A 13309-nucleotide genomic window follows, 5' to 3' on the forward strand; every position below is an offset into this window, starting at 1 on the left:
GGGCGTCAAGGCACATGGGGGGTTGGATGGGGCAGGGGTCCCGGGTGGCAGGAGCAGTCCATGACACCCTCGTGGGGTGAGGAGGGAACCGGTTGTTACAATTTTGGCAGCTCATCACTGTGTAAAGGCATATGTGGATGCTGTGGACACATACAGATCAGTGTCCGAAAAGAGACTACACAAGCTAGAAAAAGCAACCTCAACAGACTCCAACTTCAGGAAGTTCTAAATTACATTAGGGCTGGCTGGCCCAAATGCCTAAAGGATCCTAAGGAAGTGACAAGAGACTACTTTGTGGTGTGTGGATGATAACTAAGCAAGTCCAGTGGACTCATGAATAAAGGTGACTGAATTGCCATTCCAAACTAAATGAAAGGAGAAATCCTAAACCTCATCCATGAAGGACATCAAGGATTAACTAAATGCCATGAATGGGCCAACAAGCCAGTGGGGTGGCCAGCCATCAGCAAAAACATAAAGAATAAAGTATCAGCGTGTGAACATTGCAGAACTAACAGACCAACATAACACAAAGAACCTTCAATAACACCTCTACCAGACAGACCTTGGAAGAGACAAGCTGCAGATTTATGTGAATTCATAGAACATCATTACCTGATCATTGTGGACTATTTTTCCAGGTATTTAGAAATAATGTAGTTGAAAGCCATAACATGTCAGTGGTGTTGAGAAAATGAAGTGCACTTTTGCTCACTTCAGTATTCCAGAACAACTAGTGAAGGACAACGGACCATAATTCACTGCAGCAGAATTAAAAACCTTTCAAACAAAATATGATTTTGATCCTATTGCTAGCAGCCCACATTCAATGGCCGTCGCAGAAGCAAATTGAGCGGCTAAGAGCTGTACAGACAGCCAAGAAAATCCTACAGCAGGAAAATCCATTCCTTGCTTTCCTGAGTTACAGATCAACACCAATAGCAACTACTGGATGTAATCCAGGACAACTCCTGATGGGAAGACAAATCAAACTACTGTTCCAGCTTTGGAAAAGAATCTATCTCCAAAGTGGCCAGACATGAAGAGTAGCCAACTTAGATAAAAAGGCTAAAAGAGCCTATGAACCCTTTTACAACAGACATCACTCAGAGAACTGCCAGGTATAGAAAGTGGTGTCCGTGTTCACGTCAAATTGGATGGAGAAAAAAGATGGACAACTCCAGCAATCATAAGGAAAAATAATTCAGCTCTCAATCACATGTGATTGAGACCAACAGTGGAGAGTTCAAGAGAAACGGTCTTCATCTATAGCTTGTTATTTCTGAGGAACAAGCTATCAACAGAACAAACGCGACAGATGGCAGATGCAGAATAAGAAGACTCAAGGATTCCAAACAAACCACAGCCATTGCAACTAATGGACAGCCAGATGACCAAGTTATAACAAATTGGGGTTGTGTAATTAGAAAACCAGTGCAATTCAGAGATGCATAACGGACTGATCCATACTGAACTTCAAAGATAGCGTGATAGTTAGGGTGACCAGATAGCAACTGTGGGGAAAAAACAGGACAGGGGGTGGGGAGTAATAGGCGCCTATATAAGAAGTCCCCAAAAATGGAACTGTCCCTTTAAAAATGGGACATCTGGTCACCTTAGTGATGGTCTTAGGAATGTAGAAGGTAAAGGGGGAGATGTAGTGGAATGCTAAATTGTATTGTTCAGCCACTAGGTGGCACCATGTATAAAATACCTTTTTTTTTTTTAAATGAACTTTTACCAGACCTGGCAGAGCATTAAAGGATCTTATGATGGACACATCTGGTTTCTAAGCAAGCTCTGTAAGCCCCTGGGCAGGACAGGGGGGACAGGGAAATATACAGTAAGGGGATAGGGAAGGGGCCTAGAGAGGAACAAAGAGTGAAGGTGGGACTGGGTTGGGAAGTCAAGTACCAGTGAAGGGGGAGGGGCTCTGGGGTGGAGCAGATACCAAACAGCAATAGGAGCTGGGAGCTCTGGGCAGGACAGATAACAAAATAACAAGGGATGAGGTGGGCTGGGCAGGGCAGGGCAGGGAAGGCAGGTAACAAAGGGAGGGAGGTGGGGAGGGAGCAATGAACTACAAGGAGAGAGAGAGAGCATACACGGGCGGGGAGCAAACTGCAAGCAGAAGGGGACCACACAAGATGTGGGGAGCAGTGAACTACAAGGGAGGAGGACCACAGGAGACAGTGGGGAGGGTGGGATACTGTGAGGGGGAGGAGCTGATGGGCAGGCATGGGGAAGAGAAGGCCCACCAGCCCAATGCAAACTGTGGGGAAGGAAAATTTCAAGGGGGGCATGTGATCATAGTCTCTGCTGCACTAGTCCCAGGGTGGGTAAGTGGAGGCAGGCAGGTCAGCAGATGGTCGTCAGCAGCAGGAGCGACAAGGGAAGGCTCCATGCTATTCCCCCCTCCCCAGCAGGCAGCAAAGCAGGGGTAGTGCAGTAGCAGCCACTTCTTCCAGCAGCAGCGACAGCAATAGCAAGTCCTGCCCACAGAGCCACAGATTCACTGGGAATGAGGCCACGGATTATAGGATGAGGAAGGATGGTCTCACAGTTAAGCAGGTGAATGCTGCCTTGGGGAATTGAATTCTATCCCTGCCTCTGCCACAGAGTTCCTGTGTGATGCTAGATAAGTCGCTTCCCCCATACTTTCTGTAGGTGGTCACTAATTGTGTGTTCCCTCATTTTCTGGGTACCTGACTTGAGACCCTGGAGTCTGATTTGCAGAAGTGCTACATTCTCAGCTGCAACTGAAATGAATGGGAGCTGACCTCTGAGCACTTAAGACCGGCATTATGTATCTCTTTTAAGTGTCTCAGATTGGGCTCCCAAAATTTGTGGAAACTTTGGACCATAATCTATCTGTGCCCCAGCTCCCCAACTGTAAAATGGGGATAATAGCATCTCGCCCCCTCACTGGGGTTTTGCAAAGATAAATTAATCAATGTTTATGAAACCACTCAGATACTACAGTGATGAGTGCCATAGAAAACCTATGAAGAAATGAATAATTCTGTTTTCAGAGCAGGGTTTGAATAGTATGTAATAAATAAGGATGAGGGCCACACATTGAACAAGAAGAAAGCAAAATATTGAATAGCTGCTCATTATTTGAGTTCTATCCATCCTGTGCACTGCCTGAGGCAAGGGTCCTGTGGAAAATATAGTATGTAATCATGTCATTAAAGATTGTATTATAGTGCATCTATGCAAGGGCTCCCCAATTAAGGCTGCTCTAGCATTTTTTTAACTGTTGAGTGGTTGACCTTGTAACCTTAATGAAGTTATTTAATCATAGTTGTGTTTTTGTGTGTGTATGTATAATAGTACATAATGTATAGATGAGATTTTATATTTAGTATTACTCTACTTGCCTGGCAACAGTTTGGCTATTTTATCTCAGAGGGGAAAAAAAAACTTGAGTGGAAGAGGCATGGAGTTTGAAATTTAGTTTCATTCTTTTAGGGCTTTCCTTCTACAACAGGTTAGACAAATACGTGTGAGGGACAGTTTAGATAATACTTAGGCTATGTCTACACTACCACTTATATCAGCAAAACTTATGTCTCTCAGTGATGTGAATATTCCACCCCCCTGAAAGACATAAATTATGCCGGCATAAGCACTAGTGTGCATAGCACTATGTTGGCGGAGAGCACGGGTGTTTTTTTATATGCCATTAGGAGCTCTCTCTCGCAGCGCTGTAAGTGTGGACATACCCTTAGTCCTGCCTCAGTGCAGGGGACTGGACTAGATGACCTACTGAGGTTCCTTTCAGTCCTACATTTCTATGATTCCTGTTATATGTACATGTTTTCAACAACTTGTATAATCATGTGTTACAGCCAGGATGTTTGAGACCTGCAACATAATTTGTGCCAGGAAGTGCAAATGGAAAATGATATATATATACATTTGTTTCAAGACCATCTCTTGTCAAGTACTAGACAAGAACACATTGCCCCAGGCCATCAAGGTAGGCAGCCCAACTTTTTACACCCCTGTGTGGATACAAAACTTGTATCTGCATCCAATCCGCAAAAATTGTTTTGCATGGCTCTGCCGATTTTACCTGCTGTTTAAGGTTTGGCTGCCTACATGTTTTAAGGACAGAGCCAAGAAGCCTTCTATAACTGGTGAACACAGTATAGAGTTTCAGAGTAGCAGCCGTGTTAGTCTGTATCCGCAAAAAGAAAAGGAGGACTTGTGGCACCTTAGAGACTAACAAATTTACAGATCACTTTATCACAATAATGAGTGGACATGCTATTTGCATTGGCATAAAGCTGTTCTATGTCCATTAGGCACAATTTATCTTTGAAAAACTTAGGATTCCTGGCAAAGCACTCATAATTATGTACATCCAGTTGGGCCATGAACAACAGAAGCACAATGTCTTTCCTGGTCTCTTGCCCTACAAGAGAGAAATGTCCCATTTGTTGCTTTTTTTCTATGTAGTACCCTATGCCTGGAGCAGCCTCCTTTATCCAATGCTCAGAATAATTTTACTAATCTCCACATTCCACTTTAGAACTCTTTCAGTTAGCCTTCCACTACTAAACATGTAATTCTGCTCTTATGCCTGATGTATAAATATAATTCATACATACATTCCAAAATGAAAAAATCTTTTGCTTAGAAAACCAATAACCACTGCATGGTGAGTAATATTAATAGTAATAAATAATAACACCTAGCTCTTACACAGTGCTCTTCATCAGTTGACAAATAGGTTAATTATATTAGTGAAGATATAAATAAACTGTAGAAGGAAAGAGATATATTGATATGGGATACATTGGGAGCCATTTCTATACCTGTCAGCTGGTGGACCTAACTGTGTTGCCAAACAGTAAAGAGCTAGGTTTGAAAATGTCAAATCACTGTTGATTTTTTTTCTGATAAAGAAAATAAGCTCTAATTTTGTATTTGACACCTGTGTACATACATTTTAATATACTGCTCTGTAGTTTTTTAATGAGATTTAAATTGGCCAGGGACTGTAAAAACTTGAAAATGGTAATTAAGATGGAGTGAAGTTTAATCCTAGTGGTGTCTTCTAAGAAACCAATAATAGGCTGAGATTATTCCAGTTATGTAAATCTTTTAAGTTAAGTGGCTAAAGGGAGATCATTTAATTTAAAAAGGTCCAAAGAATTTTTGGCTACATGGACTCCAATATCCCTAATTAAAGTGGTGTACAAGACAAAGTTAAATTATCTTCAAAGGCCTCTGAATGGCTCTGGGCAAAGTCTAGAGGGAGAGGCTCTGATTTATTGTAATTCATTTTGAATCTAGAAAGTTCTCCAAAAATGTTACATTGCTTCAATATATTGTCTAGGGGCACTATAGGGTTACTGGCAAAAATTATTGTATCCTCAACATATGTAATGCAATCTGCTGTTCAATATTGCTTATTCCTACTCCAAAAATATCGTTGCTGGAATGAATTCTTTGTATTAGAGATTCCATAATAAATGTAAACAGTAAGAGAGATAAGGCTGAGCTCTGTGTAGTACTATGTTTCAGCTGCAGGCTTTTGGAATCATAACCATTAATAAGGATCTTGGCTGCTGTAGTTGGGTACATTAATCTTATCCAAGTAATGAATTTTGGTCCAAATCCCATCAGTAGAAAAGAAGAATGATTATGCAACCTGATCAAAGACAGATTTGCTACAGAAGTATTATTTAATATAACAGAGAAATGTGTTTAATAATCTTATAAAGTTATCAGTTTAATGTTTATTCTGTATAAATCTTAATCATGGTGGGCTAATTCAGGAAGAAATTGTATGTTAAGAAATTAAATGGGCTTCTTTAGGGTCCTTGTCTTTTTTTGTGTATGGTAGCAAATATGGCAACAAAGATAGGTCCCTATTATGCAATCGGATCCGTGCAGATGGACTTCCATACTATGATCAAAAGTTTTCTGGTGGAAGTTGGTCAGTCTTAGGACCATATATGGTCCTTACTTTCAAGGCTCTTCATAGTTTAGCTCCACTTTTCTTAACCAGTCTCTTCTGGCCTTTAGCTCTCCCAGTTATGGTAGCATCTTACAAGCTGTCAAGTTTCCTTCCCCACTCTGAACTCTAGGGTACAGATGTGGGAACCTGTATGAAAACCCCCCTAAGCTTATTTTTACCAGCTTAGGTTAAAATTTCCCCAAGGTACAAACTATTTTACCTTTTTGTCCCTGGACTTTATTGCTGCCACCACCAAGCATCTAACAAATATAACAGTGAAAGAGCCCACTTGGAAACGTCTTTTCCCCCTAGAATCCCCCCAAGCCCTACACCCTCTTTCCTGGGGAAGTCTTGATAAAAATCCTCACCAATTTGCATAGGTGAACACAGACCCAAACCCTTGGATCTTAAGAACAATGAAAAAGCAATCAGGTTCTTAAAAGAAGAATTTTAATTGAAGAAAAAGTAAAAGAATCACCTCTGTAAAATCAGCATGGTAAATACCTTACAAGGTAATTAGATTCAAAACACAGAGAATCCCTCTAGGCAAAACCTTAAGTTATAAAAAGACACAAAAACAGGAATATACATCTCATTCAGCACAACTTATTTTAACAGCCATTTAAACAAAACAGAAGCTAACGCATCTCTAACTAGATTGCTAACTGACTTTTTACAGGAGTTCTGACCTGCATTCCTGCTCTGGTCCTGGCAAAAGCAACACACGCACAGATAGAGAGAACCCTTTGTTGCCACACACACCCCCCCCAGCTTTGAAAGGTAAAAAGTTGCACTTTGATCAATATTGAACAACACTTCATGAAAATACTGGCTTTATTGGATTATTGGCTATCCGCCTGGCAAAAATTTGGTGAACATAACATGAAGCAAAACTAGGGAGTTCAGCACAGCATTGTCACCAACAGAAGCCATTATCTGTAACAGAAGCCCAGGGAACAAGCCAAATTAAACTTCTGCTGCCAGGCTGATTTTAACTAGAAATCATCTGTCATAATCTGCATGTAAATTCTGATCTCACATCTCAGAGTAAGAATCCCACAGACTGAGAGCAATTACCCTGTTCAGAGAGTGGCATTTCTTTAGGTATTTGTTACATTCGTTATTCTGTGTATTAAATAAGACAAGATAACACTGAATCATAATACTGGCGTGGATGTTTTTAATTTGAATGGTAAAGAAGAAACAATTAAGTAAATTCTGCCTACATAAATTCTCATTTTGCCTTCTTGCATGCAGCCTCTTTGGGCTAGATTTTCAAAGTTATTTAGGTGCCTAAAGATGCAGATGGGCACCTAGTGGGATTTTCAAAAGCACCAAAGAAATTAAAATCACTTTTGAAAATCCCACTGGATACCTATCTGTCTTTACCTTTAAAAATCTGGCCCTATGCCATATGACTGACTTTTCCCATACCTCTACACACTCCTCCTCCAATTAATTACCTCTTTACAACACACTTTTTAGGGATAGGTAGCCTATAAAACCTAGACCACGGGTGGCCAACCTGTGGCTCCAGAGCCACATGCGGCTCTTCAGAAGTTAATATGCGGCTCCTTGTATAGGCACCGACTTCGGGGCTGGAGCTACAGGTGCCAACTTTCCAATCATAGAATCATAGAATATCAGGGTTGGAAGGGACCTCAGGAGGTCATCTAGTCCAACCCCCTGCTCAAAAGCAGGACCCATCCCCAATTAAATCATCCCAGAGAGGGCTTTGTCAAGCCTGACCTTAAAAACTTCTAAGGAAGGAGATTCCACCACCTCCCTAGGCAACGCATTCCAGTGTTTCACCACCCTCCTAGTGAAAAAGTTTTTCCTAATATCCAACCTAAACCTCCTCCACTGCAACTTGAGACCATTACTCCTTGTCCTGTCCTCTTCTACCACTAAGAATAGTCTAGAACCATCCTCTCTGGAACCACCTCTCAGGTAGTTGAAAGCAGCTATCAAATCCCCCCTCATTCTTCTCTTCTGCAGACTAAACAATCCCAGTTCCCTCAGCCTCTCCTCATAAGTCATGTGTTCCAGACCCCTAATCATTTTTGTTGCCCTTCGCTGGACTCTTTCCAATTTATCCACATCCTTCTTGCAGTGTGGGGCCCAAAACTGGACACAGTACTCCAGATGAGGCCTCACCAATGTCAAATAGAGGGGGGACGATCACATCCCTCGATCTGCTCACTATGCCCCTACTTATCCATCCCAAAATGCCATTGGCCTTCTTGGCAACAAGGGCACACTGATGACTCATATCCAGCTTCTCGTCCACTGTCACCCCTAGGTCCTTTTCCGCAGAACTGCTGCCTAGCCATTCGGTCCCTATTCTGTAGCTGTGCATTGGGTTCTTCCGTCCTAAGTGCAGGACTCTGCACTTATCCTTATTGAACCTCATCAGATTTCTTTTGGCCCAATCCTCCAATTTGTCTAGGTCCCTCTGTATCCTATCCCTGCCCTCCAGCGTATCTACCGTATCCATGTGCCGGGGATGCTCACTTCTCAACCCCTTGCTCTGCCCCAGGCCGTGCCCCCACTCCACCCGTTCCCGCCCCCTCCCCTGAGCCTGCCATGCCCTCGCTCCTCCCCCTCCCCCCCCAAGCCTCCTGCATGCCACAAAACAGCTGATCGAGGTGCAGGGAGGGATGGAGAGGCGCTGATTGGCGGGGCTGCTGGTGAGCAGAAGGCACTGGGAGCTGGGGCGACGGGAGGGGGGCCGAGCTAGGGGGAGGAGGGGCTGCTGACGTATTACTGTGGCTCTTTGGCAATGTACATTGGTAAATTCTGGCTCCTTCTGAGGATCAGGTTGGCCACCCCGACCTAGACCTTCCCTATCCCTCAAAGAAGTGTTAACTAAATAATAGAAAGCACTATAACGCCTTTGCATCACACCACACGCCTCCCCCTCACAAAAAACAAACAAACCCCAAGCTTCCCCCTCACAAAATAGCAAAAATTGTGGTTTTAACAAGACACCTGACAAACTGCGCTGCTTAGTCCCTAATTAGCTTCTTGTCACATCTCCTTTGGGTCCAGTCCTACAGTGAGGACTGTATGGGCAGATTCTTCTGCCCATTGGGGCCCACTGAAGTCAGTGGGACAACACCTGGGTTCAAGGATCTGGTCATGGTGTTCTTAGATTGTTAAACCTTTGAGGTAGGGACTATCTTATCACTGTGCGTATATGCCTAGCACAATAGGGTCCTGACCCCGTCTGGTTCTATAGGTTTTACCACAATGCAAATAATATAGAGTAATTAGCTTATCCTTCTTCTGCACTTCTCTACTCATAAATGTTTTCATTACACTGAAAAATAATTTGAAACATTTTATTTTGTTTGGATGTAAGCATTTCACAGTAGTATTTTCAACTCATACATTGCAGCATTCTGCTGATGCATGAAGACCAGAAAGGGAAACCTGAGGGGTTTAATTTAATTGTCAAAATTGAATAAAGTATAAAAAGTAAACACAGCATAAATGGGTCAGAGTAAACTGGATTATTAGAATCCATTCATCTTTAATAATAGAAGGTGCAAGTGGTAACAGGTATAGGGACTTGTTTATTTAAAATACAAAATTTAATCCAAGATGATCCGTTTTTTTAAAAGGAAGGTCCTGGCCGCTTTGTGTGGACCTTAAAGAACCCATGATACTTTTCTTGCATTGCGGGGAGGGGCACCCCAATGTCCTTTACCAAAGTTCCCACGTCTGCCAATGTTGTGTTTATTACACTGGTTGTATGTCTGTTTACCAGACAGGTAACTGAATTTCCATTATTAATCTGTATGGGAGTGAAGGTGATCTTGTGGCAGAGGCCTGAGAGCCAGACAATTTAGGTTCTACTCCCACAGGTTTCTTTTGTCATCTTGGGCAAGTCATTTAGGTGAGGTTCCTGCAGATACTGAGGCTTGGTCTCAAAATTTAGGTTGACATAGCTACAGCACTCAGAGGTGTGAAAAATCTACATACACCTGACCATTGGTAGCAATGCTGACATAATTCCTGGTGTAGAAGGATGTAAGAATGTTTCTGTCAACCTAACTACTCTTGCTCAGGGAGGTGGTGTTCCTACAGTGAAGGAAAAATCCCTTCCCTTGCTGTAGGCTGTGTCTATACTGTGGGCTTACAGTAGTGTAGCTATGGCACTTTAGCGCCCAAAATGTAGACATGGCCTGATGCCCATGAGTAACTTTATATGTGTGAGTAATCCAGGACTACTACTCACATGTATAAAATTACTCCTGTGCAAAAGTGTTAGCAGCATCAGGGCCTTGTAACCTCTCTGTGTTTCAATTTCTTTGTCTTTTAAAATTAGGTTAATATAATACTTAGATCATAGAATATCAGGGTTGGAAGGGACCTCCGGAGGTCATCTAGTCCAACCCCCTGCTCAAAGCAGGACCAATCCCCAACTAAATCATCCCAGACAGGGCTTTGTCAAGCCTGACCTTAAAAACTTCTAAGGAAGGAGATTCCACCACCTCCCTAGGTAATGCATTCCAGTGTTTCACCACCCTCCTAGTGAAAAAGTTTTTCTTAATATCCAACCTAAACCTCCCCCACTGCAACTTGAGACCATTACTCCTTGTTCTGTCATCTACTACCACTGAAAACAATCTAGATCCATCCTCTTTGGAACCTCCTTTCAGGTAGTTGAAAGCAGCTATCAAATCCCCCCTCATTCTTCTCTTCTGCAGACTAAATAATCCCAGTTCCCTCAGCCTCTCCTCATAAGTCATGTGTTCCAGTCCCCTAATCGTTTTTGTTGCCCTCCGCTGGATGTTTTCCAATTTTTCCACGTTCTTCTTGTAGTGTGGTTCCCAAAACTGGACACAGTACTCCAGATGAGGCCTCACCAATGTCGAATAGAGGGGAACAATCACGTCCCTCGATCTGCTGGCAATGCCCCTACTTATACATCCCAAAATGCCATTGGCCTTCTTGGCAACAACAGCACACTGTTGACTCATATCTAGCTTCTCGTCCACTGTAACCCCTAGGTCCTTTTCTGCAGAACTGCTGCCGAGCCATGCGGTCCTTAGTCTGTAGCGGTGCATGGGATTCTTCCATCCTAAGTGCAGGACTCTGCACTTGTCCTTGTTGAACCTCATCAGATTTCTTTTGGCCCAATCTTCTAATTTGTCTAGAGCCCTCTGTATCCTATCCCTACCCTCCAGCGTATCTACCTCTCCTCCCAGTTTAGTGTCATATGCAAACTTGCTGAGGGTGCAATCCCACACTATCCTCCAGATCATTAATGAAGATATTGAACAAAACCGGCCCAGGACCGACCCTTTGGGCACTCCACTTGATACCGGCTGCCAACTAGACATGGAGCCATTGATCACTATCCATTGAGCCCGACAATCTAGCCAACTTTCTATCCACCTTATCGTCCATTCATCCAGCCCATACTTCTTTAACTTGCTGGCAAGAATACTGTGGGAGACCGTGTCAAAAGCTTTGCTAACGTCAAGGAACACCGCGTCCACTGCTTTCCCCTCATCCACAGAGCCAGTTATCTCCTCATAGAAGGCAATTAGATTAGTCAGGCATGACTTGCCCTTGGTGAATCCATGCTGACTGTTCCTGATCACTTTCCTCTCCTCTAAGTGCTTCAGAATTGATTCCTTGAGGACCCGCTCCATAATTTTTCCAGGGACTGAGGTGAGGCTGACTGGCCTGTAGTTCCCAGGATCCTCCTCCTTCCCTTTTTTAAAGATGGGCACTACATTAGCCTTTTTCCAGTTGTCCGGGACTTCCCCCGATCGCCATGAGTTTTCAAAGATAATGGCCAATGGCTCTGCAATCACATCCGCCAACTCCTTTAGCACTCTTGGATGCAGCGCATCCAGCCCCATGGACTTGTGCTCGTCCAGCTTTTCTAAATAGTCCCGAACCACTTCTTTCTTCACAAAGGGCTGGTCACCTCCTCCCCATGCTGTGCTGCCCATGGAGAAATTTACTGGCTTTACCATAGCAATATAATTATACAGGTTAAGTTATGCCAGGCAATTTCACTGTATAGACAAGCTCTCAGTCTCCTTCCTCACCAACTTTGTTCTGCGCCCAGCACGAGCTCCGTGGTGGTGAATCTCTGCCCAGGCATGGACTACACTGCAGAATCAGGGCCACAACTCCTGGAAACACGAGATTGTTGTGAGAATATCAGCTGCAATAATAATTAATTTTATTAAAGCTATACATTTTTTACTAGCCCTCATGTTTGCAGGGACACATTTGAAAACGTGAGGCAAGTGTACCCTATAGACTGCGAAACCAGATGGAAAATAAAAAGTAGCCCAAATATATTCCTGGGTTTTTTTTTAAACCGTGCTTTTTAAGTCACTTTCGTGATTTTTGAACGCCGGAGGCTGGCGCTAACAAACCAAAGTAAGCCGGCAATGCAAGGGGAGCACGACCCAGGACTTTGTAGAGGGGCCCCAAGGCAGCTGCAGCTGCTGGCGGGGGTGGGAATTTGGAGAGGATCCCTCGCCGGCCTGGTGTGTGTGTTATATTGGCAGTGGGGTAAGTGGAGGCTGGGCGGCTCCGACTGCCTGACGCCAGTGAGACCAGATCAATCCAGGCGCAGAGGCAGAGCGAGTGCGGGGCTGCCTGGCGGCTGGAGCCGCAACAGCAGCAGCCAGGGGAGGACGGAGGGAGCCAGCGAGCGAGCGGCCGCGGCGTTCGGTGCCTCCTCTGCCCGCTTCGCCGCCCAGCAGCCGGTAACAACTTTGCGCTTCTTTGCCCTCTCCCCAGCCGGCTCCTGTGCCTGGCCCGGGGCCCTCCAAGCCCCCACCCTCCGCGTGCTGGGGCTTGCAGGCTGGCCGGGGCCGGGCAGGGCTTGCTGCCGCCGGGGAAGTGGTTTGAATGGTGGCTGCGCTTTGCCTTGTTGCTCCCCCTTCCCCCGGTTATTTCCAACCTCGGGCTCGGGTCCGGCCTTCTTCTTTTCACCACCGTTTGGGGTAAGGAGGGACGGATTTTTTTTTATTTTTATTTTTTTGGAGGGGGACAGGGTTTTTCTCCAGCATGATGGCGTCTCTGCGGGTGCCCGGAGAGAAACCTGTGACTTCTGTGCTTTCAGCGTTGCTGCCTTCTTTGGTTTAAAGTTTCTGGGCAGATTTCTTTGTTGGGCTGGAGGAATTAAAAATAGAGCCGCCAAGAGCGCTCTCCTTCCCTCTTCCTTTCTCCCTTTCTCATGAGAAAACCCTATTCCTGGGGCTTTTGCTGCCTCAGACTCTTGTCCTGGCCCCATTGTGTTCACAGCCAAGTGGGAGAAACTTGCAACGGTTCCTGTAAAGCTCTGGCTAGCACAAG

The 13309-nt window shown here is 44.3% G+C and overlaps 1 protein-coding gene across 1 annotated transcript in view; it reads left to right on the forward strand.

Annotated features, from left to right (window-relative positions):
* Nucleotides 1–12648: 12648 nt before the first annotated feature.
* SMAD1 (SMAD family member 1) overlaps nucleotides 12649–13309 on the forward strand; it is a 70092-nt gene continuing 69431 nt past the window's right edge. The window contains exon 1 of the mRNA XM_077814456.1: nucleotides 12649–12717. The gene's annotated coding sequence lies outside the window, so the exon portion shown is untranslated. The remainder of the gene's footprint in view (nucleotides 12718–13309) is intronic.

The sequence above is a fragment of the Eretmochelys imbricata genome, chromosome 4, assembly GCF_965152235.1.
Source record: "Eretmochelys imbricata isolate rEreImb1 chromosome 4, rEreImb1.hap1, whole genome shotgun sequence".
Lineage (NCBI taxonomy): Eukaryota > Metazoa > Chordata > Testudines > Cheloniidae > Eretmochelys > Eretmochelys imbricata.